At 39.9% G+C, this 26,761-nt stretch overlaps 1 protein-coding gene across 2 annotated transcripts in view; it reads left to right on the top strand.

Moving 5' to 3' along the window:
- Positions 1-26,761, top strand: part of DAAM2 (dishevelled associated activator of morphogenesis 2) — a 200,342-nt gene that overhangs the window by 6,895 nt on the left and 166,686 nt on the right. The window contains exon 2 of one of the 2 annotated variants that reach the window (XM_041477173.1): positions 11,286-11,419. The gene's annotated coding sequence lies outside the window, so the exon portion shown is untranslated. Of the gene's footprint in view, positions 1-11,285; positions 11,420-20,039; positions 20,231-26,761 lie in introns of those variants that run through there. The other variant, XM_041477172.1, reaches the window with a different exon arrangement.

Below are 26,761 nucleotides of genomic sequence, written 5' to 3'. Positions count from 1 at the left end.
TTTGCATTCAGCACTTTCCTCTGGAAAATTTTCAAGCACTTTACAAATATTAGTGGATTTAGCATTTTGGGAAACTGAGGCACAATTTTCTCAGAAGCCTGCAAACTAATGGTAGTCTGTACTATCACATAAATACCCTCACTGCAGGTAGGTTAGGCCCATTTTTTTCACACATCTTTATGTCTTCTGAAATGTTAGTGTAGCGAAGCCATAGTTACTAATTAAAATATTATAACATAATCATTATGTTGCTTTTAGTCTCCTGTCTATATACAAGCCATATATTCACCAAAATCTACTTCTCCCAGAAGGCAAGAATGTCACCCTGTTGCAGAGTGGGTACTTTCCATTTTTACTCCCTCCCTCATATCTTCCCAGAGCCTTTAGTTACATTCTCCCATTCTTCCTACACTCCAGACTTCATTTAGGTTTTTGCCTGTGTTGAGACTGTAGAACTTAGGTACTGCTGATAATGCTTGTAAGAGAATTTCCCTACTAGGTGGGATGGGTTTATTTGCTAGATAAAACAGCATACATCTGTAGAGAAGGTTTGCCAGGATATAATTTTTCCTTACAAACTTTAGGAATACAGCCATCCACCAGTGCAGACAATCTTGGTTTTCTTACTGAGTCACTGACCATTAAGCTGGGATGCCTGGACTGTGAGTACCCTCCTTAAATCCATTTGGCAGAATCCTGACCCCCCTCCAGGCAGGTGACCCCCATCAGCATCTGCACAACAGATGAAAGAAAGCAAGACCTTGACCAAACATGAGGGGACTTCAGTCCTTTGCTACTTTTGCAGCCGTGTATACAGCGGGAACCAATTAAACTGTTTCTAACAGCTGAGTGCACAGAGAGACTGTTGGTTTTGTTCTCACTTGAGCCCTGATGTGTCAGCATCCTCCTGCACTGTTATGCAGGGATAGAGTAATAACCATGCTAGGGCCTTGCCAATATGAACTGTCTTCCAACTGTGCCCTACTGAGATATGAACTTGCCCTCTTTGCTTGTTTCATACTTTTACTGCCCTGTGGGTCAGGCATCCCAATGAGTGAATCTCTCTGGCTCTTGTAGAGAGCCTCTTGTTGTAGAGGCCCTGAAATGTGTTGCCAATGCCAGAAGTACAAAGCTTGACCTTAGCCTTTCATCGTCAGCAGGATTCAGGCAGTCTGTGTGAATGCTACAAAGTCTTTGGCACTCACCATTACTAAGTTGTAGGGAGAAAAACAGATGCATTTTTTCTGACTGAAAATTTCTGAAATTTTCCTTGGGAGACCCACGAATTATTTTCCAGCTGTGTCAGGACTTATCTAGAATAGCTTCAAGTACCTGCTGGGGAACATGTGTTGTGCTATAAATGCCCTACTGTGTCCTTCAAGACACATTTTCTGTTAAATCAGAGGCAAAATTTAGCAAGTGACTCCTCACTGTGTCATCCCCTGCTTACTTTCAGTGGTGATATTTATGATGTTCACATCTATTGGGACACCTCCAGGGGCCCCTACTCTTTCTGATTTACACATCTCTTAGTGTAGCTAAGCTACTGTGGAATGGGAACCTTATCTAGGAAAATACTGTAAATACAAATTACAGTTGACTTATCATAATGTAGTAATATTTTCATGTGGTATCACTGTATTTTATCAAAAAGCAATATAAGATTGTCACTTCATCAGTTCTGAGAATGAGTTTTTCAATTACTGTCCTGGATTCTTGCAATATATGTCAATATACAATTCAGATTACATGCATATCAATATTTTGGGTTTTTTTCTAATTTTGACATAAATAAAAAGTTATCTCTAGTTTTATGTATTTTTTATCTACAGAGTGGACTAAATTTTATAATCTCTAGAATCAGTTAACAGAGGTCAGGGAGATGATATTATACCCATGTACAATGAAACACCCAATTTGTCATTGTTAGCTGCTTTAAACTAAGAATGAAAATTGCCACCTCACTTCAGACTGGAAAACTTACCTAATTGTTTCCCATTGGTCACTTGAAAAGGCATATGTTAATGTGTGATAGTTTTGGAATAAATGTGCTGTGGAGACTGCTGGACTACGTGTCTATTACACAGTTGTCTATGATTGTAGGAAACAGGATGTGATGACCTTGTAGTCTTATACTGCCATGAATGCACATGACCCAGAATCCAAGTGACCACCCCACAGACTCTGGTGACATGTGGGAGTGCAGCAAATTAAAATGGAAGCAGATGGCGAAAAAGTACCCTCTGTGTTTTGCCTTGTCTGTTCTTTGAGGGACGTTGCCTGAAGTCTTTGATCCAAATAGCCTGCTGAGGAAACATGTCTCTGAGCTAGGCTGAAACAACACTGGGAACACTGTCTACAGTTCTGGGTACTGAGTGCTAAGTGGTTACACAGTGGAGGAGAGAAATAGGCAACTTTCATTTTTTCTTTGAGCCCTTTTTAGTCATGGTCTCAGGATTCTTGAGCTCCTTCAGGAATAAACCTAATTCACAAAGAAGCTAGCGGGAGCTGGACAGTTTGATGCCAGACAGGGGGCCAATGCCTCCAAAGAAATGGGAAAAACTCTTTAACTTTCATTAGGAATTCCTTCATTGTAAACCTTGGGCTTGCTTCTGCTGGCTAACCACTGCCATTAACTTGAGGTATGTGTTTTTCAGTGCATTATCTATATCTTTGTTTGTCTGCTTGCTTGCTTGCAATGGAACAACAAAGGCTGCACAAAACTATAAGGTTTATTTCTTAGCTTTTCTGTACAGACTGTGTGAGCTTAAATCCATGAGCTCTCTATGTTCCTATATTTGTTGCATTTGGAATTTTAAAGCTTCTCACCAACATTTTGGAGGCCTGTTTCTAGGACTGAATTTGCCATTTGATGTGGATCATACACACTGCATCTTGTGATGCTATCAGGGTGAGAAATAATGGGCCCTGTAGCCTCAGTGAAGCTCATGGAGAAATTCACTCATGGGTGTCACAGAAGCAGTTTTCCCAGTTCTGTGATATTTTGTCTAGAAAATCTCCATGTAGAATAAGATGCCACACTGGATTTGTTTAGTAGCTCTCGGCTTCAGTTATCTCTGAACACCCCATGAAGCTTTGGGGTCACAGCAAATGTTGTACTGCCCCTAGGCAAATGCAGCCAGACTGGAGTTTGTTCAGCGGTCATTGTTTCTGGCTCTTAAAACACCAAGCTCACTTTTACATATTCACTGAGACACAGTAATCACCGCATTATACCAGCGTCTGTGTATCTGACACACCCAGTGATTTGTTTGCAGACTTTCCCACACCCTCAGAGTTGCTACTTCTTAGTTTGGGTCATTTTTACCGTGTCTGTGTCAGGTATCTTTTTCACTCCAGATATTTTTGAGTGCAGCTGGTTATAGCAGGTCATGAGGACAACACAAGTCTGCCTTTTTGCAGCTCATCTGTGTTGCACCATTAGAGAGCATTAAAGCAATCAGGGAACTGGACTGATTATTATACTGAACTGTTCTAATTTTACTTCTATTCTACTACTTATGGAAGGTTTTTTGTTGTTGTTGTTAGGCTTGGTTTCTGGTTTTTTTTTTTACTGCAGAGGAATATCATAGCACTGAGGATTTAAGACGGGCATAACCTCACCACACTGAACCACTGGGCCAACAGAGGTCTTTTATATTCTTGCTGTCATTTGGTATCAGAAATAGGATTTTTTTAGACTTTAAATGGTCTTTCTGATGTGTCAGGAATCTCTGTGGTTATGTTTATCAGTATTTCATTACTTTTTTTTGTCTTGTTTGATGTGTGCCAGCTACTGAAGGTTCTCTGCTGTAAAATGTGTCAGAGGTGACTAAGTGTCTCCTTGTCCTGCCTGCTTTGCTAATTGTGCTGAGCCAAGTTGTATCTGTTGGCTATGCAAGCATGGAGGGTGAGGAAGGGCTTCGTCAACTCAAGGAAACTAATGAGTTGTAGGTAAGAGCTATGATGCTGGTTTGGCCAATAATTACAGGCTGCAGACTTCATAGGTCCCAAAAGCTAAGCAAAATCCATCTTGCTTAATACTTTGATGAAATACTGAAGGGTATATGAAGCAGTGCTCATCACTTAGAGGCACATATAAATTTTGAATCAGGTCTAAGAACAAAATCTGGGGAATTTCATATTATAGGATATCAGAGGTTTTTTCTGTGCTCCACAGTGCTTTTGAGCAATAAACTAGTAATCTGTGAGGAAAAAAATACAACAGTTTAGACTATCAGAAAGAATAACTTATAAAATAAAGTAACATTTCTGGTCAGTGCTTTTTTTGATTCAGCAATATACATAGTTCTCAGATACTTATGATTAGGTACACTAACAATGGGACACAGCCTGATATAACAGACTTTGATTTCTAGTTTTTTTTTGTCTTGTGGTTGCTTGTTTCTGACTCAACATAGATTTTGAACAAACTGTCCTCTTCCAAAAATTGTTAATATAGATGGTCCTTTGGACTCCACTGCTCTCTGTCTGGGTGTTGGGTTCTACTGGTACAATTACATGACAGCATTTACAAAAATATTTCTTATCTGTTGATGCTTCAGTTTTTGTGTTAAAATTTTATATAATTTATGATGCAACCCAAAACACCGCAGCTCTAACAGATTTTGGCATTAGGGCTGTAGGGCTTGGGTTTTTTCTTCAGAACTGGTGAGCATATACATCACCAGTTAACTTCAAAAGAAATTGTGGGTGCAGAGGCATTCAGTCATTTGCCCAAGGTCACAGTGATGGTCAGGATCAGAGCTCCACAGGGCAACTCCTGGCTCCAAGTAAATAAACACACATGCCAGACCAGCAGAAACTTCTGAGCTGTGCAGAGATCTTGTGTAGCTGCACCTTTAGAAGTGGGTCTTGTCTTTCATGATCAGATTTAAACAGCTACACTTTTATAATGACAATAGCTATTGCCACCTGTGCAGTGACAGTAACTATCAGGTGAGTAGGAACTATTGTACGCTATTGAAAGTGTCTTTTCAACTGTAATGATTGGTTTTGAAATATCACAGCCTAGGGATTGCTTGGAATGTTCCTTCTATATTGGCTTGACCTACCTGCTTGCAAAGTGCGAGCCAGTGCTTCATTTTTTATCTCACTTGCCTAATGACTGACCTTGCACCAAAGACATCTTTGAACGATGCAGCAAGCCCTGCTGGTTTTGGTTTTTTTTTTGTTGTTTGGGGTTTCTTGTTTTTGTTTTGTTGCTGTTGTTTTTTTTTTTTTTTTTTTTTTTGTTTTTTTTTTTGCTTGTTTTTTTGTTTGTTTGTTTGTTTGTTTGTTTGTTTGTTTGTTTGTTTGTTTGTTTGTTTGTTTGTTTTTTTCATATCCACTGCAGTAGGTTTAAGGCTTACTATAGAAAGCAGTTGTTGGAGTGCCATCACAGCCTTATAGTGTCAGCTGAATTGGCTAGGAAGTTCTGACTGCGCCTTTTCACAAAGTCCATGAGCTCTCATTAGCACACTGCAGTGACTGGGGTGCAGCATGCTGAGCAAAACCTCCACATACTTCAGGAATAATGTAATCTAGTTTTTTCTCTGAGGTCTAAACATGACTTATCTAATGGTGATTTAGAACTTAAATAGAAGCAAATCTGGAAAAGTGGGCTAAATATTTTTCTCATTTAGCTGAGTTGTCTAAACACTGGGGACTAAGATGAGCTTATGCAGAACCTTCTAACACTGAGTGAGTCAGGCATGATTATCCCTCTTTTAGAGAGTACAGAGTCAGAGACATGAATTGGCTTGCCCATGCCCACACAGAAATGTGCAGGTAATGTCAGCATTACAGCTTGGTTACTCAGAAGAGCACAGATGTGCAACATGTATCACACTTCTTCCCACCCTAAGTGCCGTAAAGACTGCTTGCAAAGTCATACTCTTATCTCAATAACTTTTATGAGTATGGGTTTTCTCTCTCATTGTGATTTTCTTTTCAAGATAAAAATAATCATGACTAAAGCAAAGTATTTCAACATGCATATTTTCATCATCATTGAAAAAATTCAGTTCCTTGGATCTGAAAATATTTGTATCTGTAGAACTTTCTTTTATTAGCTCTTCTGGGTAGACCAGACACTGGTGAAAAGTGAGAGAGAACATATGAAGATTTTCAAAAGTGGTTGAAGAAAATTTTTCTGGCCCTAGAAAAGCACAACACTGAAAATGAGAGGACAATCAATTTAAATGAAACCAGTAAGTTCTAAAGGTTCAGAAAACTTCAGGTTGATGCTGATGCTGAGACTTGGGTTTCCTGCCTCTTGACAATTTACCAATACTTTTGTCTCATCCTTGATGGTGGGCATAACTGTTTGTGTCCCAGAGTAGAATCTACAGGCCCTTTCCTTTAAAGCCTTTGGAATTTACATAACCCTGCAATTGTAGCAATGCAAAATGTGGCTCTGGTTACAATAACAAGGGTTTAGGGCACACAGGGAGAGATTGCAGCAGCAAAGGCATAAAAGTAAAACAAAACAAAACTCTACATGCTGTTTTAATTTTCAGCAGCCATGTGAGAACTGTCCTGCAGTTCCTGGCTATAAATAAATCTCTGCCATCATAGGAAGACAAAAACCAAAACAGTTCACATTCCTTCCAAATTTTCTTAAGATTATAAAAAATAAAGGAATGGTAAATATTTCAAATGTAGAGTGTGTCTTTGCTAAGGAATGTCAAATTATTACTCAAGGGGGTTGATATTTGCATTAAGTAAAGAAATTTGGCATTAAACCTCTCTTTCCCTGCTCCATCTCTGCCAGCTCTTTTAAGAAAACCACTTAGGGCTGCATATAGAAAGTTTGCCAGGGAATGCTTCTTAGAACTCCATGCATTCAGTGCCTTAGTGTCAGCTGAGGCAAGAACTTCCTTTGAGATGAATGAGCATTACACAGAAGTATGACTGTTGCTTCTTGTCAGATGCTACAACCTAGCTCTTTTACATGGTGTGTTAGAAAGGTGAAGATGAGGATCACTTCATTGCATAGTGAAATGCTGTGGCACTGATAGATGTAGATGTGAATACAGAATCAAACAATGCTCATACCAAAAGTATACTATAAGAAGAAGCACTTACTTACTGCTTGATAAGTAAGATTAGAGTTATTACATGTGGTCAAACAAAGATTTGGTCTCCTGTACAAATCCAGTTTTTTCATCAGAATGAAAAATTTTTACAATTGCAAGTGTTGTAGGACAAGCTACCTCACTTTTAGACTCAGGGTTGAGAAGATGTAATACCATGTGAATTGAATGACTAAAAATAGCACTTCAGGGAATATAAGGACAGCCTGAATCATGAAATGATAACAAGGACATGAATGGAGATAACCTTTAGCAGAGAGCCCTAGAGTAAACAGGCCCACATGAGGGTTTCTGTACATTGAGGTGAAAAGATTTTGTTGAAACTTCTTATAAGGTAGTGATGCCTTAAGTTTTAGCCAGTCTAAGGCAACAGCCTAAGTTGATGAAGTCCCAAGCAGTAAGACTGGAGACTGTGAAAGAAATATCAACATCAACAAACTGGGAAGGAATTGTGGTATACAGGGAAACTGATTTAAATTGACCCTGAGCTGTGATATTGATTTGAATGGGCATGAGGTCTCCCAGGACAGTATATCTCTGAATTTCTGAGTGGTCCCTAAAAACACAGGAAGCAAAGCTGCAGCAGAGGAGGAGTATGATGTTGCTGTGAAGTGGTTCTCCAATTATAGGATCTGTTTCACACTACCTCATCATGGTAATGGACCACAAGACATTGTGAGAAATTGGGGAAATAAAGCAAAACTTTAGTGAATGTCTGTTATAGATAAAAAAAAAAAAAAAGAGAAAAGGAAATCTTTTTCAGACAACTGAAGGAGGCTCATGATCCCCTCAGTTTCTGCTGGAAGGGCAATACCACAGAGCACAAGAAATCCAGGAGGTTTTTGAAGTGATGACAATTTCCTAACACAGATAGTGGTTGAGCTGAAGAAAAGACTCACTCTACTGGACCTGGCATTTACAAACAAGGAAGAACAGACTAGGAGTGTGAAAGGGTAGCTTAGGCTGCAGTGACCATGGGATGGCAGAGTTAGGATACTGAGAGGAGGAAGCAGTACAAAAACCAAGATAGCAACATTAGAATTCAGGAGAGCAGACTGTGGCCTGATCAGGGACCTCCTTGAAAGAATTCCACCAGACATGGCCCTGGGAAGAAGAGAGGCCCATGAGAGTCCAGTGATTTTCAAGGAACATGTCTTTTAAACTCAAGTTCATAGTGATGAGCAGGGAATGAAACAAAGGTGTCAGGAGGCATGTGTAGGTAAGCAAAGAGCTTCTAACTAAATATAAAAGGAATTTTACAAGAGGCAGGAATATGGTCAGATGACTTGGAAGGCATATAGAGTCACTATCTGAATGTGTGGGAATGGGATAAGGAAAACCAAGACCTACCTGGCCTTGAGTCTGCTAAGGGACACACAGGACAACTAAAAGGTTGTCTGAAGGGAGAATGATTGCAAAAGAAAGAAGAGGGAAAAATTATACCAAGTGTTGAATAGTCTAGGGAACCTGGTGGCAAAGGACACAAAAAAGGATGAGATGCTCAAGTCTTCTTCACTGTAATCTTCACTGGAAGAACTCGCCTTGAGAAATTCTATGCCTGTCAGACCTGTCAGCTACAAGGTATGGAGTAAGGAACACTCACTCTTGATTAATAAAAATTGGATTAGGGAATATTTAACTGAACTGTACAAATAAACAAGTAAGTCCCTGGTACCTAATGGGAACTGCCCAGAAATGCTGAGGGAGCTGTTTAATGTCAATGTGAAGCCACTATTGATTAGCTTTGAAAGGTTATAGCCACTGGGGGAGATTCCTGAGGACAGGAAGAAAGCAGTTGTTATTTTTATCTTCAAGAGGGACAAGAAAGGTTGTCTGGACAGGATGGGGAGCCTCATCTCAATCCCTAGAAAGGAATACACCATCCTAGAAACCAATTCCAAACATATGAAGGACAAGAATATGACCAGAAGTACTCAGCACAAATCCATAAGGAGAAATCATTCCTGACCATCCTAATAGCCTTCTATGATGAGATAGGGAGAGACTGGTAGATGCTGTTTATCTTGACTTTAATAAGGCTTTTGACATTTTTCCATAATTTCCTTATTGACAAACTGATGAACTATGGGCTAGATAAGTGATTAGTGTCATGGCTTAGTAGCTAGCTGAGCTGCTGGGCTAGAAAGGTTGTGGTCAGCAGCAAACAGACCAGCTGCAGGACACACAAATAGATTATCACAGGTTTAGTTCTGGGATACAAACTGTTTAACATCTTCATTAATGACCTGCGTGATGGGACTGACTGTACCTTAAGCAAGTTCGCTGACAACACAAAACTGGGAAGAAAATGAATAGACCAGTTGGCTATACTGCTGTTTGGAGGCATCTCAATAGGAATCTCATGGAATTCAACAAAGAAAAATACCAAGTCCTTTTCCTGAGGAGGAAAAGCCTCATACATCAGTACAGGCTGAGGCCAACCAGTTGGAAAACAGTCTTGTGCAAAAGTACCCAGAGTTCTGGTAGGCAACAATTTCAACATGAGTCTGAACTGTAGCACTGTGGCAGACAACAGCCTTGGATAAGATTAAGAAAAGCTGACAAATGATCTTTTCTCTCTGCTCAACAATTGGTGGGACACATCTGGAATGTTGTGTCCAGCTCTGGGGGTCTGCAGGGCAAAAAATATATGGAGAGAGTGCAATAAAGGGCTGCAAAGGTGGTTAAAGGACTGGTATATCTGACATAGAAGGAGAGAATGAGAGATACTTATCAGTATATATGAATACTTGTTGATGTGTAAAGAAGATGGAGCCAAACACTTCTCTGTGGTGCTCAGTGGCAGGATGAGAGTTGATAGGCACAAATTGAAACATAGGGAATTCCATTTAAACATAAGAAAAATAATTTAATGTGTTCATGATCAAAACACTGAAACAAATTGCTAAAAGACATTGTGCAGGCTCCATATGTGGAGATACTCAAAACCAGACTGGATGGGGCTCCAGGCAACCTTCTCTAGTTGACTCCTCTTTGAGCACAAGTTTTGGAGGAGATGATTGCCAGAGGTCTCATCCAGTCTTAACTGTTCTGTGCTCTGATACCTATTTTTTTCTTATGGTTGAGTCAAAGCAGCTCAAGAATTGTAGTCATAGCTGGCACTTACTATTTTGGTCCAACTACTATTTTGATGGACTGTCCCACATCTTCTTAAAATAAGTGACAGCAGAGCAAAAATCAGGAATTGTGGTAGAAGGTTTTTGGGGAGTGGGGAATTGCTTCCTGTACTATATACAGTTTGAGGTCGGGTAGAGCACTCTCTTGTGATTCTAATGTGGTCTCTTTCACCAGTATCAATCACTTATAGGGGGGTGGGGAGAAGAGAGAGAGACAGAGAGGCGTGAATTTGGCTAATGTTGATAGACCTGTGTTAAAGTTGATACTGTTACTTCATGGGGTTAATGAAGGAAAAATAAAGCCCTGTTTTTCTGTTATCCCCCAAAGACCACAGTTTCGATGAATAACCTTAAGGCACACATGGAGAAACTGACAATTCTAATGATGTTTCTCCTAAAAGAGTTTAGTTAAATACCATGGGAAGCAAACAAGGAAAAGGTCACCTTAATGGTATTTCCTAGAGTGGCAGTACAGCAGCATTTGTGGAATGTCCTAGAGCACACTCATTTGACTTTAATAAAAACTAATGAAAAAACCCAACAACAAGAAAATTAGCTGAATGATAAAAGCAAATAATTAAAACCAGATTTCCTTATAAATCCTGGAAATCATCTATTTACAGCATCTGATAGAAAGAAGACAATGCCAATAGTTCTGTACCACCTGAAAAATATCTTTTGTATGTTAATTATGCTATGTGCAGAAAAAAAGGTGTTTCTTTTACTTTATCAATAATCACTTATGATCCCTATACTCAAAGTTAATGTAAGAGTAACAAATCAATTTGTCCAAGTGCAGTTGCAATCAGTGTTGAAGATAGAGTGGAAAGTGTGAGATATTCATCTTGGATTTGATTGTAGCATATATTAAGAGCACTGCTGAGTGCTTCAGTGAAGAAGACAAGTCCTGCATTGAAAATAAAAGAGACCATATAGGAACCTCTGTACATATTTCTTCTGTAATTTCATTTGAAAGTGAAAACACATTGGAGATGCATTTTATATTGAGAGAAAGCTAAAAAGAGCTATTTATTTGCAATTGTTTCTCTAGACAACCATCTCTGCAGTCGAAGCAGCTGTAGTAATTTGTCTGAAGGGGGTTCTTCAAACACAGTGAGGACCTGAACTGAACAGTGACCTACAGAGAGAGAGAAGATCGAGTCAGAAACTACACAGATCATCCAGGTTAGTACTAATTTGCATATGGGGAATGGGAGAGGAACAGAATACCATAAAAAACCATTTAGCTATAATTTTGTTTTCTTAAACATGTATGATGTGTCCTACATTCACCAGGCAAGAGGAACCTTCTGCATACTGCAAGGTGGTAAGATGGTTTTTCAACTTTAGAGCAAAGTTAACACAAACAGGGCCTCACAAGCCCCAGTAATGGAAAAACAAAGTGTGTTTAGAAGCAGCACATATCCTAATGGCATAAAAATTGTAACCTCCAATCCCATCTGTGTTTTCACCCCATCACCATTTCAGCAGAACAGAACTGGTATCTAGGCTGTACTACAAGAGTTAGCCATCCCATAACTCTGCCTGAGGACCAACATATTAACTTGGTTTTGATTATAATTATAGTTTAAACAGAGGCATTTCTTGTAAGTTAGTAAATAGACTTATTGGAAATGGTAGTTTAGTAATGTTCTTTACTTTATGTTCCTTCCTTCCTTCCTTCCTTCCTTCCTTCCTTCCTTCCTTCCTTCCTTCCTTCCTTCCTTCCTTCCTTCCTTCCTTCCTCCCTCCCTCCCTCCCTCCCTCCCTCCCTCCCTGAATACTTCAGTGTTTTGATCTATTAAGAATTTGTGCATCCAATTTGTCCATGAAGCCTAATTACCCCTAGTGTCTCATGATTTTCAGTATCCTTTCTATTTTTTTCTTGTAGACTTGCAACAGTCATTTACAGAGAAAAAATAATGTGAAACCTTTTCTTCCCATGGTGTTTGCACTTTATGTGAAGCAACGCTGTGAAGTCTCGTGACCCAGTTCCCAACTGACACCAGCTCTGCAGCAGTATTTACATGAGTGTAATGTGAGTGTAGAGTGTGGCTGAGTTAAGAAGGTGCCTGATGTGAATGAGCAGGGCAGTGGTAAATCAGTGGTCAGGGCTCAAGCTCCATCGTCCTTCTGATGAACTGAGCAGTAAGTTTCCTGTGGTTGTCTCCATAGGCATGACACTGTCTCTCTGTCAGTATCCTAAATAGTTTCCACAGCTGTTAGAACCTCACAGACACCAATACAAAAAAAAAAAAAATACAAGTGCTAAATCCAGATTCTGTCACATGAAACAAAATATGATGTTTGGCTTACAGCTCCAGGTTTCTGTATGTGTATGGTTATGTATTCAAAAGATACAGATTTGCTCCCCATAATTTTAAACATTATTTTACATCTTTGAAGTCTTTTGAAAAACTGAGTAATTAATTACAACCCTCTAGGTGACCAGGTTCTTCTCTGGCATGTGCAGTGATCCAGGAGCAAACAATGGTTTGAGGGGCTCAGTCTCTGTGCATGAACATCTTGCATAGAATCAGGGCCACTACCTAGTTAAATATGTGCTGCTCTCCTGGCATACACCAAGTTTCCCTCCGGCTCAGACTGCCAGGATGGAATTAAAGCTTGCAGAACCTGGGTGTGCCCCTCTTCACTCAACTGCTTCACAGAGAAAGAAATGTATTTTTTGTCTCCAGAGCAACTCTGCCTTCTGGTAAACACACATGTACTACTTAGCACCTCACTGGAGCATGGGTGCTCCGCATTCCCTGTAAAATGAACCCTCTTGCCAAATACAACAAAGACAGTTTTCTTCTCTCTTGCCCTCACCCTCACAGTCAAACAGATTTCCAAGAAAGCAAGTCAGCATCCTTTGCCTAGAAGTAAGGAGCCACCTTTCCGTAGGAACATTGTCCCACTTCCAGGACTCCTAAGCATACAGGAATTCCTGTAAAGAAGGTCAAATATCCTTCGGGAAAGTGTGTGTCACAAAGTAGGACAGATTTCATGTGATGAAAATTATATTTAAGAAAAATCAGGGCAGGTTAGGAGTGGTGTAATAGAGGGAGGGCAAAAAACCCCAAAGCAAAACAAACAAAAACCCAAACCCAAGCGAGAATAAAACACCAAAGCCCCCAAAGCCAAAATAAAGAGCTTGGCTATCAAATACTGAAACTAATGTCATTTGCAATTAATTGCTATTATAAGGTCAACTAACTTGCTAATTGATTTCTGCTTCTTACTAGGGAATCAGTGCTGCTGATTAGTTTGCATGTAAACTTCCAAGAACATGAGTAATCAGAGTTTGGCAAGACACACCAACTGAAACTAATTCTTCTAGGTCTTCTGCAAAGAACACACAGTAAACAAATGTTGTCCCCTGTGCAGCATCACTGATAGAACCAGGCCTTTTTGCTCCAGCTCCTTTTTTTTTTTTTTTCCACTGAGATGCTACAAAGAACTTAAAAGCATGCAGAACTGGGTATATTGAAAAAAATTTCAAAGGAGAAAAGTGAGTTTTCTTGGTAGAATAGGAGCAGTGGGACAACTCAGTCACCAATTCTGCAAAAATGAGGATATTTAGCTGGAGTTCCCTGCCTGCTGAGCAGCTGTTTCAGGATCCAATAGTAGCCAAGTATCATTTTAAAAATCCCAAGGCTGTTCTATTGGCACTAGGGTCTTAACATGCCTCTGTCAGCTTATAGACCACAGAGTTACAAGAGCAGTTTAAAAACTGACATTACTGTTTCACTTTGGTTTTGTGTCAACCTGTAGTCAACCAGACTAAAGGATCTAGCCTAGATCCTGTATCAGAATAAGAAGGGGAAATAGCCTTTCCCTTTCAATTTCTCTGTTCCTTTGACAGATACCACTTTGATTTTTCCTGGAAGTCACTGAGATCTCTGTGTTCATAGCTGGAGACTAACTTTACTTCTGACTGTATTAATGCCCTTTTCTTGGTTGGAATAAAACATGTTGATCTAGATCATTGCTAATTAAACGATGGTCAATACAACATCTGGTATTTCCTAATCACTTCCAAAAAGGCCCCCAAGTCCCTCCCCTCTATGAAGCTAAATAAGTCCACATGCATATATCAGGGGAATAAAAAGGAAAACAACCCCTGATCATTCAGAGCCCAGATTCTATTAGTGGAAATTTATGTTGCAGTGCAGCTTAATCAGCTTAGATTCTTTTTCAAAAAGGCAAAAAATCCTTCAAATGAAAAACATTGAAGTATGTCATTAAGCAGATAATTATTGGAACATCTGTCTAGGGACAAGCCCACGCCAGCCACCTTAGTTCAGGTATTTAATAAAATGTAGAAAACAACAGATTCATGATAATCACCTGCCTGCATACTGCATCTTTCTGTAAGATGACCGTTTGGTAGAACAGAGATTTTTAAAATAGAAATTATTCCTCTGGAAGATGGGAAAATATATACAGAATAAAAGGAAGCAATCAAAAATGATGAGGAAGGCAGAGGAAGATTGCAATTAGAGGGCACAAATCAGTGGCCTCTAATTTGCTAAATGAAATTCAGCTGAACAACTGTTTTTCTAAAGCTCTGGTCTCTGCAAGATATCATGAAGAAATTCAAAATGGTCATAAGGTGTTAGGTATGAACATAACACAAATTTCTCCAACGGAGGCAAATGAAGCCATGATGAAGTTGCTGACTACAAATATTTACAGTTGTCAGGGACTGGTAACTACCTTTAATTGCCTACAGTTGATCAGAGTTTTAGTGGCAGGAAATTTAATCTAATTCTGGCTGATTCTGACTCTTTTGCCTTCAGGGATGTGGGTTTGAGTTGGGCTGTTATCTGCAAATGGAGTTCACTTTGAAGATGTTTGAGATATACCAAGCAAAACTACAAGGAGAAAAGAAACAACTCCTGTAAAAGTTTAATTTTTTTTCTTTTTATTTCCAGTTGAGGTAAAGATGACTCACTTTCCAAAAGCTCATAAGATGCTTCTTTTTGAAGAGTAAATGCCTTTCCTCTTTCCATAGCTGTTATCCAAGATGCAGCAAATGCTGATATTTTCTCTTTTCTTTTCTTTTCTTTTCTTTTCTTTTCTTTTCTTTTCTTTTCTTTTCTTTTCTTCTCTTCTCTTCTCTTCTCGCTCTCTTTTTCATGTTCTTCTGCCAGTACACAACTTGTGCAAACCGCTCACTACATCTTAACCAATACAGGGGCAAGTATTTAACAGGCTTGAGCAGCCAATAAAAGACAAGGAGCAGTAAACAACACAGAAAAAACACAAGGGAAAAAATGAAAATTGAAACGTGATGCCTCCAGGAAGGTCCACCAACATCTAACTATGATGGATACAGATTTGAATGCAGTTTTAGTTGACTTAAATTTTGTGGTGTAGATCATTCTATGAAAGGGAAACCCAACCTTTTTATTTAAGAACAATTAGTAGAAGTAGCTTGATAACTTTGATCAAACTTGATAATTTGATTTGTTATCAAGTACCTTGATGACATTGATTTCAGGCATTTTCAAGAAATTGTCTTCATACTGAATGCCATAACTTCCATTAACTACATAACTTTTACATTTCTGATAACGTCTAGTTCCTAAGAACAAATTTATTTATTTATTCCTAACCATTTTTTAAACTGAGAAAATAAACTCACCAAAAAGAAATGCTTGTGCTGGGTTTGCAGTGGCATCTTACAAAACTGTATTCTTCCACAGTATAAAGAATGCTGCAGGAAAATAATGACACCAGAAATAAATCAGATGCAAGCTAACCCTGTCACAGTTTCCCTCAAACATCTGCCTGAATATACTCATGTGTAAATGCATACATGCATGCACGAGTGTGCACACACATTATATGCTCATCAAGTGCAAAAACAAATCTTGTGGCATTACAAGTTATAAATTTTAAATAATAAGAATGTCATTTGAGATGAGCTTTGTCCAGATCTTTACTTTTTAAAAGTTCAAGGCAGGTTGTCAAAGTGATCTATCAACAACATTGAAGATGTTGCTTTGGTTAGGATTGAAAAACTTTAATTTGCAAAAGCATATATGTATACAGATATATATATATATATATGTCCCTGAATTGAAGCATCCTTATTCATCTGGCAGTCAATGAGAGTGGAATCCAGCCTTTAGATCAGACGGTGTGGTTTCAGCCTAAAGTTAAAATTAATTTTAGGAGGATTATATAAACTAAACGAATGTGCATGCATTTCCATTGTATTGACTATACATGCCTCATTTCAGCCCCTCAGCAGCAGGGGACAGAATTTTGTGTGGTTCATTGGTAAGTGACAATAGCGATGGATCCACCACTACATTACATCCAAGGTCAGTGTATAGCACTAATACTGCTCTCTATTTCAGACTCAAAACATTGTGTGGCATTTCAGAGACTGCAGAGATGATGGGAGGGTAAGAAAGTCCTGTTAGTCCTGTACCCTGTGGTGACTGAGCTGCTGACCCTGTGGCTGCACGGGGTGGTGGTGTCAGGCAAGGCATGCAGCCAAGTGCACAGAGCCATGGTGTTTACTCTCACTGTCAGATGGAGCAGGCAGCCTGGCACTGGGTCCCCTCTCACAATGGACACTTTTGTTGTTACATTAATATACCCGTGTCCTTTTGTTTTGATGAGGGATCTAACAAACACTTCATATCTACAGAGGTGCTTTTGCTTCTGTCTTCTGAAAGGAAAATGGTTTTGAGCAGCAAACTATTGATTTTCTATGTCACTTTCCCCTTTTCACTCCTAACTATTGTGGGCCCTTATACACAAATAATACTACAGCTTTTTTGGTTTTGACCTTGGTCTTCAGAAGCTAGAAATTCTTGTGAAAATAGGTGATTTCTTTAATAGTTTTATATCTAAATTCAGAAGGAGCTGCCTTTGTAGGTGTGTTTGTGCTGCCTGGCAAAGTAGACATGTAATACACTGTTCAGAGACAAACACACCTTTTTCTTTTTTGGCACATTTTGGCAGGACTTTTGGTTTTGCTGTCCCCTATAAGCTAAGACACCAAAATATCTCCCATTAAATGCCATTTATTGTGCAAGGGGAATACTCCACAGAATCAAACATTTCTGCAAACTGCAACACTTTTTAGTTTTCTTTCAGTATTTAATAATAAAAAACTGGATTTACCATAAGCTTCCATTCCAAGCTGTTACTAATGCAAGTATTGAATTATGTAACACCAGAGTTTAATGTACCTTGTTGTAATTGAGCAAACAGAGTCACAGAAAGAATCAGTTATTACCTAGTTTCATTTACTAGTGACTAAATATTAAAGCATGCAGCAGAATTCAAATTCTATGCCCTTGTTTAATATACCACACATTTCTCCTACAGCCAGTAATAGAAAACAGGAGTTGTGCTGCAGCCATGAGACAATGCTGTGTCAATGGAACATCCAGATGCTGCGGTGAGAGGGGGCCAGCTTTTACATGGGATTATGAGGAGAGTAAGGAGCAACATATGTAAGGAACTGCAGATATTCCTTTTTTATCTTAACATTTATGGTGATGAGATCATTCTTCCAGTGGCACAAGCCTGTTTCCTTCTGGCACTTTCTGGTGTTTTGCATATTCTTGTTTTGTATGTGTGGAGCAGCGGAGCATCACTTTAGCTTTGCCCCAGCCCCCAGTTTCTCTCCATCATTGGTATCTTTGCCATTCAATTTCCCATCTACTGCAGTACCTTACCCTATTGCCTTGTAGAGAGACTCTGCCCGCTTTGAACATATCAGAATAATCTTAGCTACGGCACCAAATGGATGACCAGCTTTGTCTTAAAGATGGGTGTTTCATTAACTTTTAACTAATGGACAAGGGCCATTTATCTTTGCTACATTGTACCATAATAAATTGCTCTGTGTGGAACTGTGAGCAGGGAGACAGCCTCGGTAATGTGAGCATGCCTAACCCCTGTGCCCTGGCCTGCTGCTGCAGGTTAGATTCTAGGGCTGGATACAGGTCTCTATCTCCAGAACCTTTGCTGTAGAAAGGAGAGGGATGCAAGAGAAGGAACCGGTTAATCATTCCCAGGTCTCCTTTCAGGCCTTCTTTCCTCTTCCAAGGAGAAACTGAGAAGCTAAGAGATGAGGAGGGGGGACCAAGGCACTCAGATGAAGCTCAAAAGGTGGAGAAGTATGTGGCATGCAGAATGGGGAAAGAGGGAGTAAATGGGAAATGACTTAGAAGAAGAGAGAAAAGAGTGGTAGCTAGAGATGTGGGTGGGAAGTGAGGATTAATAGACCAATGGGAACGTGTGAACAGAGGGGATGACTGATGGAATTTTAAGATCTGTTCTGCCATGCATCGCATGTAGTTTGCATATGTAAATAATACAGAGCTTTCTCAGGCTTTATGCTGAGAAAGGCAGGAGCATAGCTCATACTAGAGGAACTCTGCTGGGTCCCTGTGGTTTCATAGAAGGCTCATAGTGCTGAGTATTGTAATTTAGTCATGTGGCCAAATGGCTACTTTGCTTACACGGCAGAAGGTACACATGCCAGTAGTCAGCGGGTACCTACTGAGCCTGTTTGTGATGGGCCATTATCATTAAAATGATTGCATTCAGTTTTTGGTTTGTACCCATGTTCTCCTCCATAGGACCAAAGAAACAGAAAGAAAGACATCATGGCTTGCAAGCAGTTTCTACCTGTTCTGTGCTTATTGTGCATTGGTTTAAGTGAAGGCAGGGAGGACAGGACAGTGGTGACTTGGCCTCATCTTGTTTGGTTTGGCCTGCGAGTTTGAAGGCAGCATTTTTCCCCTGTAACTAGTTTTCTCTGGATGAGTCATTAAAGATACACATATCTGTGTGTGTATATATATGACTTTGCCTTGTGATCTGTGTTGATTGGTATTGTCATCATGAGGGTTCAGTTATTGCAACAAAAATGAATGTCTTACACATACAAAGAGCAAACCATATATTTCCATGAGTAAAAAAAAAGAGATTTTGCAGATGGTGTTACTATCTCTGAATTTCAGTGTTTAACAGAGTATTTAACAGAGAATGTGGTTTCTTTCACTGCAGACAGCAACACACACGAGGCAGACAATTTCCCAACATTAATCTAGCAATTAAAATCAGATACAGTTAAAAGTGAAGTCAGAAATCAGCGAACATGGTAGAAACAGTGGTTTACACGGGATTAAAGCTATCTGGAGAATGAATGGAGAGAAAAACTAGGAAATAAGGGCTTTTTTATTCAGTTAAATCATATCCTCTCCATTACAGGGAATAAATTCTCTTAAGGTCAGACTGAGCTGAGTGCCAGGGGAAATCCCTCATCCCCGCTGCACACCAGGTTTGGGGACAGTGTGCCGCAGGGTAAATCGCGGAGCAGGAGGCTGGCGAGGGCGCGCTGCTCCCCGCGGTGGTCCATGCCGCAGCCGGGATCCTGCGCCCGCTGCCCAGGGACCCGTGCGGACCCCGCCGCCTCCTGCCGCACCGGCCGTGCGGAGGGCGCGACGGAAGCCAAGATTAAACCCCGCCACACCTGGAAGCCTCGGGCGGGTAGCTGCGTGGAAGAGCGTTCCTGTTCCCGAGGCATGTAGGAAAGCGTGTCTCGCCCACGGCGATGGTTTCGGCGGCGGTGAGCGCCCCTCGCTCCCGCCCGCAGCGCCCCCGGGCAGCGCCGGTGGCTCCCGGAGCCGAGCGCTCGGCCGGGCCGGCGCGGGGCCCTTTAAGAGAGCGCAGCACAGTAGCAGGGGCCGGCCCTGCCTCCCGCAGCCCGCAGCGCTGGAGCGGCGCTGGGGAATGGGAAGCAGTTCCTGGTCCGGGTCCGAGAGAGCGCACGTAGCAGCAGCAGCCGCCGCTGCAGCAGGAGCAGCAGCAGCAGGCACCCCAGCTCCGCTCGCTCAGCAGCATCCAGCGCGGGGATCAGCGCTCTGCCTGGCTCCCTGACACGGGATGGACGTTCCTGAGCACTGAGCTCAGCCGCTGTAAAAAGCAAGTAGGAAAATATACATCTGGATGAAACTGGTAAGTCAAACTAGAGTCACATCCTCTTCCTTGGACTGCAGTTTTCCAGTTTCTTAATTTGTAATGTTCTTTGCAAGCTTTTTTTTTTTTTTTTCTTTTTTCTTTCTTTTACTTTTAAGCAGAGCAGCTGGGAAAACATGGAGGCAAAATAAAAGTGTAAAAAACTTTGACGATTTGTCAGTGTTTGTGCTCCTGTTTTTGAAATCCTCTTTCCACATAGAAGCTTTGCTGCAGGAGTGAGGAAGGAGAAACCAGCAAGTGCTGTTGTATGTGGGGGGACAGAAAGCTAGTAAGAGTTGTAATTGGCTTTTCCTTAGGACATGATTTAAGATCTCAAAAAAGAAAGAAGGAAATCAACAGAAAAGCCAACAAAACAAACCCCAACTTTCAAGAAGCTTGAAATGGCTTGTCATTTACTTTTCTGGGGTAAACACAAGACTCATGTTGAAGTCATAAACGCACTGAGATTTGTACAGCAAGCAGAAGGAGCTTTTAAAAACTGTGCTGTCAGTGTAAATCTGGGTGTCAAAGTATTGCCGGACAAATGTTGTATATATTTGCTTAAATGTAAGTAACCACATCGTCAGCCCTGGGAGGGCAGAGGCAGGAGATGCCATTCCCCCCCGTGGCGGACAGAGGGCGCTGTTGCTGCACCCGGCGTCAGCCTCCCTGGAACGGGGAGCTGGTAAAAATCCAAGGGGAAAATCGAGTGGAGGCGAGATGTTTTAAACTATTAAACCAGCAATTGTTCACACGAGTGCAAAGCTATAGTACGTAGCATCCACTTGGAGCAGACAATGTTTTTAATTTTCATTCCCTTAAGTCTTGGGGGTAGTTTTTTGTTTGATTGTTTTGTACAAGATGATCTGAAATACAAAGAGAAATATATTAGAGCCTGGTTATGACCTTGTTATCTCTTCTGGAGTGTGTTGTGAAGTCATACTGGATCAAGAAGGGAAGGGAAAGTGTGGAATCTCTTGACAGAAATGTTACTTCAGTAGTGGTGTGGAAGATGAGGAAGAACTGTCACTCAGTGTTGATCAAGTTGTAGGCTGGAATTGGATGTCTGACATGGGAACATATCCTTTGTATCTAGTGCAGATGTACAGCAGAGGTTAGAGTTCTACAAGTGACTAAGACTGTAAACCCTAATGACTGAATGGCATATTGTCAAGTAGTTTGGGAAAGGGGAAGGGTCATGGCCAGGTGTACAGCTTTCCTCATAGAAACCCCAATACTGCTACAAGAGACTGACAGTTGTGCCATATTTCGCCCATATAAACAGAGAGTTAGAAAATGCAGCAATAATCTGTTCACACCTTTGTGTGTGTATACTTGCTTATGTATCATCTGGGGTGTAATATGTTCTTCTTTGTGGAGTATGAATTTGAGTTTACTTAAATCAAAGGCTTTAAAGGAATGAAGATATTATTTTAACTAATGCAGCTCGCTTGTCAGTAGAGAAGGACCAGAGCTGTCAATTTCCCCTCTGATCCAACCTCTGTTAGAACTTGATGTTTCTATTGTGACCCAGGGCTTTGGTTGTGCGTTGAACAAGACTCTTCTGCCTGACTGTATTCCTGTTACTTACAAATCACTTGCAATGGGGTGGAAAGATTTGCAGGTTTTGAGTCCTTAATGTGAGACATGCTGGGCAAAGCAGATTAAAAGAACTGAATGACCATATGGAATGCAGTCATTCTGACTACCAATTATTATGCCTCATTGAAAAGTTTAGAGTTCTACTACTTCTGCTGAATCAGTGGAGTATGTGAAGAGAAGACAACTTTCTTACCTGCAAGAGAGAGTAAAACACTTATTGTGCTGTGGTGTATCCATGTGATGTTAGTAGTTTTTCAAGAAAAAAAGCAGCCATTTCTTTGTACTCCTTATGCTTCATTAGACATCCAGGTATGAATGGCCTGTAAAAATGATTTATTGTATTAGAGGAAAGATTTCCCTCTTCAGTTCCTCTCTGAACTAGCAGGCATCAGTCAGGTGTCTGTCTGGCTACTGCCTCAGTAACTTATTGAGGAATCTCCTTCACTTCCCTTCAAGCAGATTGCAAGTTCATTGAGAATGATAGCTCTATCAGACACTCTGAGGCACACTTGAACCTAGCAGATGCTTGCCTTCGTAGGAGGCTAATTTATGCATTCAAATTGCCTCCTCCACCATCACTGATGTCCAGCTAAGCTCTTAAAAGTTGCATCTCCCCACTGATTGTCTGCATTACGTTTAATATGGTAGCTGTAGTTGTTTGTTTAATTCTCCTAATTGCCTACATTTCAAATTAAAATCTTTTATTCACAAATGGAGATGATAGTATGAAGTGCCAGATCTGATTTTTACTGTGTTGTTTGGAAATTCACTTTAATATTAGTTTTATTTTGCTCCCAAGTGCTTTGGTTCAAGTTACTTTGTACCTGGGAGTCAACACTATAAGTCTGTCTGTAGCTGATGCTGAGGTCATACAGTTAACTCCTGCAGAGTTCCCAAAACATTAGCTTAATATGACATATGCGTGTGATATTTAAAATGTAAAGGAATCCTCCACCGGTATTTATGCTAAATTAAAGAACTGGAGCTTTCTTGAATAGCTTTTCTCATTAGAGACCACTAATCTTTTTACCTGCCAGTCAATACTTAGCATGCTGGCAATGCTATAAATTCTGTGACTGCCATTGGTGCACTTGTCTACTACTTGCTTACATTGACAGTAACTCTGCTAAGTGAGTTTAGCCAGAGCAAGACTCATGATTACTCAACAAATTACTGTCAGCTTGAGATCTAGTATATTTTTCATGCAATTGTTTCACAGACCTTCAGGTTAATTAATCTTTGAGCATCTTATAATAGTTTATTTGATGAAGCTTAATGCAAAATCCTTTCTCTTAGAATGTTTCCAGCCTGACAAAGTGCTGGATGTTACCACAGGTTATGAAGGCTTGCTGGTGCTCACACAGCTCTGGTGAATCTGGCCATGTTCTTTGCTGCAGGTAAAGCCTCTTTCTGCTTTATATAGCAGAGCCAGGATGCCAATTTAAAATCCCAGTTTCATATCAAAGGCTGAATGTGTGGGTAACAGTAACTTGCTCTTTTCTTCAAGAAGAGATTTTGTAGTTTTTTATACTGAACAGTGATAGGTGTGGTTTTATGTCTGATTTATTTGTCTGTCTCTACTTCAGCGTTTGGAATGCCGCATTTTCCATTACATGTGGGACAAGTTTATCTCTGTAAGTGGAGACCTCTCAAGATGTTGTCCTGTGCAAGATCAAAACATGTTAACTTGCACAGAATATGAAGGAAAGTAAATAAGATTTAATAGCTCAGAAGGTAGATATGGAAAGGAATTAATGCAGGAATCTGTTCCCCAAAGAATATTTTCAGTGAAGTAGATACCTCTGTGTAGCTAGTCCTGACTATCCCAGGGAGACTATGTCAGATCTGTTAATACTCATGTGGATAAGTATCCTCCAAAGAAGTAATTTATTTTCATCTTCACATATGTACATCTGTCATTTTGTGTCTGAGACAATTAATGACTGATATTTTCCTTTTATTATATGTAATTCTCAAGTTCTTTTCTTCTTCACCAGATTCACCAGAATCCTTGAAAACTTCAATCTCTCTTTAATCCTCTTCTATTGTTGAGAGTATTTTTTCTTTAATGTAAAAATAATAAACAAGAAGTCTTTAAAAATTTTTAGGCACTCTACCACTTTAATTTTGCTTTCAAAAACATGGTAGTGACCTAATGTATCATTAAATTATCACATTTAAATACTGCATTGACCTTGCCAGCCAGTAAATCAAGCAATGGCGAAATCCCTTTTGTTCTTTTTGCTACACCCTGAAACCTGTGAAATAATCTTCTGAGCATTTGGCAAAAGTATGTATCAAGTTGGTGTGTTCTGTAGCATGAAATGAGGAAAAAAGGTAGGAATTTTTAGCTTTCTAGGGACCAAATAAGGTTCTGATGAGATTTCTTGCTCCTCCGTTTTCATAAATTCATGGATTGTAAAGGTTCCATACGAGAAGGAAAAACCAAGGTGGCAGATGTCAGTGCTGTTATTTAGTAAGGGTTGCACTTCTCAGTGCCTTCATTGGGAAGAGTAAGTTTTATACTCATGGTGTTTTTTTACCATCTTTTCAAATGGTCCCTTTGGGGTGAGAATGGTGTGGGGTGTGACATGGAACTGATTCACAGTGCAGCTTCTGACTTTTGAAATGGAGCAGAGATTAAAAGCAATTCTGAAGTTATCTGCATCACTTTTAGCTTCCTGCTGTCACACACTGTTCCATTTGAAAAATGTGACATGGTGAGAAAGGTGTATGGGCAGAAGGAGCATCAAACAATGAAATCTCTTTTATGCCACGTTGTGTATAATGTAATAACCAGGGCAGCAGGAAGGCTAATGGCACTCTTTGCTACTGTCCTTCCCAGTTCTTTTCACTTGGGCTTCACTTTTTTTCTCACCTGGGTATTTTGTCATTTAGCCAATGTGATGTGTTGTGCTTGTCTAGCTCTGCAGCCTCTTCCTGGGTGCGTATCAAGATGTACCTATAACTTTACCTACATCTTTTTATTAACTGGCATGACCATGTACTTCTGTTTATTTTGAAATCCATGGAAAGTACATGAAGAAACACTATAATTTTATTTCTCCAAGAGAATCTTTTCCAGCAGCTGATGAAATCCAAGCTCATGCCAGATGAAAAGCTCTTGTGTTATCATTTGCAGTTAATTAAAAAAATAAACGTCAAATCCCTTACAGCAGTGGGTTTATAAATACTCTGTGTGTTTGTGTGCATGTATATGCATGCCCACACCAGTGCTTCACTCTCATGTGCCTTTGATAGCACACTGGAAATTATCATGTACTTTTAGGTTCAGGACTTGATGCAGGGTATACAGAGGTGGATGGAGGAGTTTGTTTGTTTTAGTACATCTTACAGTAGCTGAAACAGACCCAAAATAAAGTAAAAGCTTTAGTGTTTGCCTTAAGATGGCAACATTTTTGTTGTCCTTTTTTTCCTAAGAAAACATGCTGAAGGCTCAATTTTTATCTTTTGGTAGGCAAGCAAATTTTTTTTTTTTTGGCAATTTGATACTTTATTAAAATGAACACTTACTTCATTAAATGTGCCAAATTTGTGTGTGTGCTAAAAGGCAGGAAGCTGGATTTGCTGAAATAGAAAGGTGCACTGGCAGCTGGGGCTGAACTGCCTCTTGGCACCCCATCTGTCTATTAAGTACAGATCCCAGTAAGCTGAAGGATTATTATCTTCAAAATCTTGGACAACTTCACTGGTAAATTAGATTTTTTTTTGGGTGAAAGCTGTTAAACTGACAGATTTGGAAGACTGCAGTCTCTTTGTTCAGTCATAGAATAAGTGATACCTTTAACCATGGCTGAGTTACCTTCCCCAGTGCTGCTCTCTCCAGTTGTGTGTTTTGGGTCAGTCAGTGGATCAAATGCAACATTTAACATTTAGCATATTTCTGTTCAACTTCTTTTTTTTTTTTTTTTTAAATTTTTTTTTTTTTTTTTTTGGCCAGCATTGTCAGATTCCTGACAATGAGCTGACTATTTAGACTTTGAGATGGCTTCTTCTTGAATCTCGTTAGGTTTTGCCAACAGAAGTCCTCGTGCATCTTTTGGTTTCAAGTGACAAATTTGCTCACTTATCAGGACAACCTTGATCAATTCATTTCACATGAGCAGTAATCAAATGGGAATGGTTTTTGGTCATCATCCAGAATAGATTCAGCCTAGTGACCCAGTAGAAGGACATATTGTATTCCATTACGAGCCCTGTGAATCATTCAATCTCCCAACTGAATGTGGTTTTTCAGTGCTCCGCTTGTGTTATACAAGCCTGGTGTTTTTAAGCTCTGCGTTCTTTTCCTGATTCAGAGGCCCTTTGGAAAGTTTCATGAGGGCATTTGTATTAAGCTCATCTAGAAATCAAAGTCTCTGAACTGCAGATGGTTTCTTTCAGGTTGGGACAGAGGGACTGTGTGTGACAGTGGCACAGGGTTTGTTGTAATACCTGCAATGATGTGTAGTAACTGTAGTGTAGACTAAACCTTTTGGCAGGATATTTTAAAAAGAGATACTGTTTTTAAATATTATGCAAACTTTATATTTTTTATGTTTGTATATATGTCTGCTTCCCCTTTTCCCTGAGATTTAAACAATGACTGTCTTTTAATCATATTCTCTAGGAAAAAATTAAATTTCTGTCTATGGAGAACTTGATCACAAAAGTATATATTTGTACTGGAAGCTGTTTTTCACTCTTTGTGCTGGTTATTTTTTAATGGCAAACTACTCAGGTTATAGAGCGAAACTTGGCCAGGTAGTTCCAACTTCCTGTTTCTTGTTCACTTCCTTAACAGTTCTTTCATCGTCTAATACTATAAGCATTTTGGTTGGAAGCCCTTCAGGGATTTATTTATATTGAAAAACCTTTTCTTTTTTCCTATTTTTTTTTCCACTTAACAAAATACCCAAGAACAAACAA

This window comes from Pyrgilauda ruficollis, unplaced genomic scaffold (genome assembly GCF_017590135.1).
Source record: "Pyrgilauda ruficollis isolate IOZ18807 unplaced genomic scaffold, ASM1759013v1 scaffold4, whole genome shotgun sequence".
In the NCBI taxonomy this organism is placed as follows: domain Eukaryota; kingdom Metazoa; phylum Chordata; class Aves; order Passeriformes; family Passeridae; genus Pyrgilauda; species Pyrgilauda ruficollis.
The sequence above is the reverse complement of the archived record's forward strand: the minus strand, read 5'-3'. Positions and strand labels throughout refer to the sequence as shown.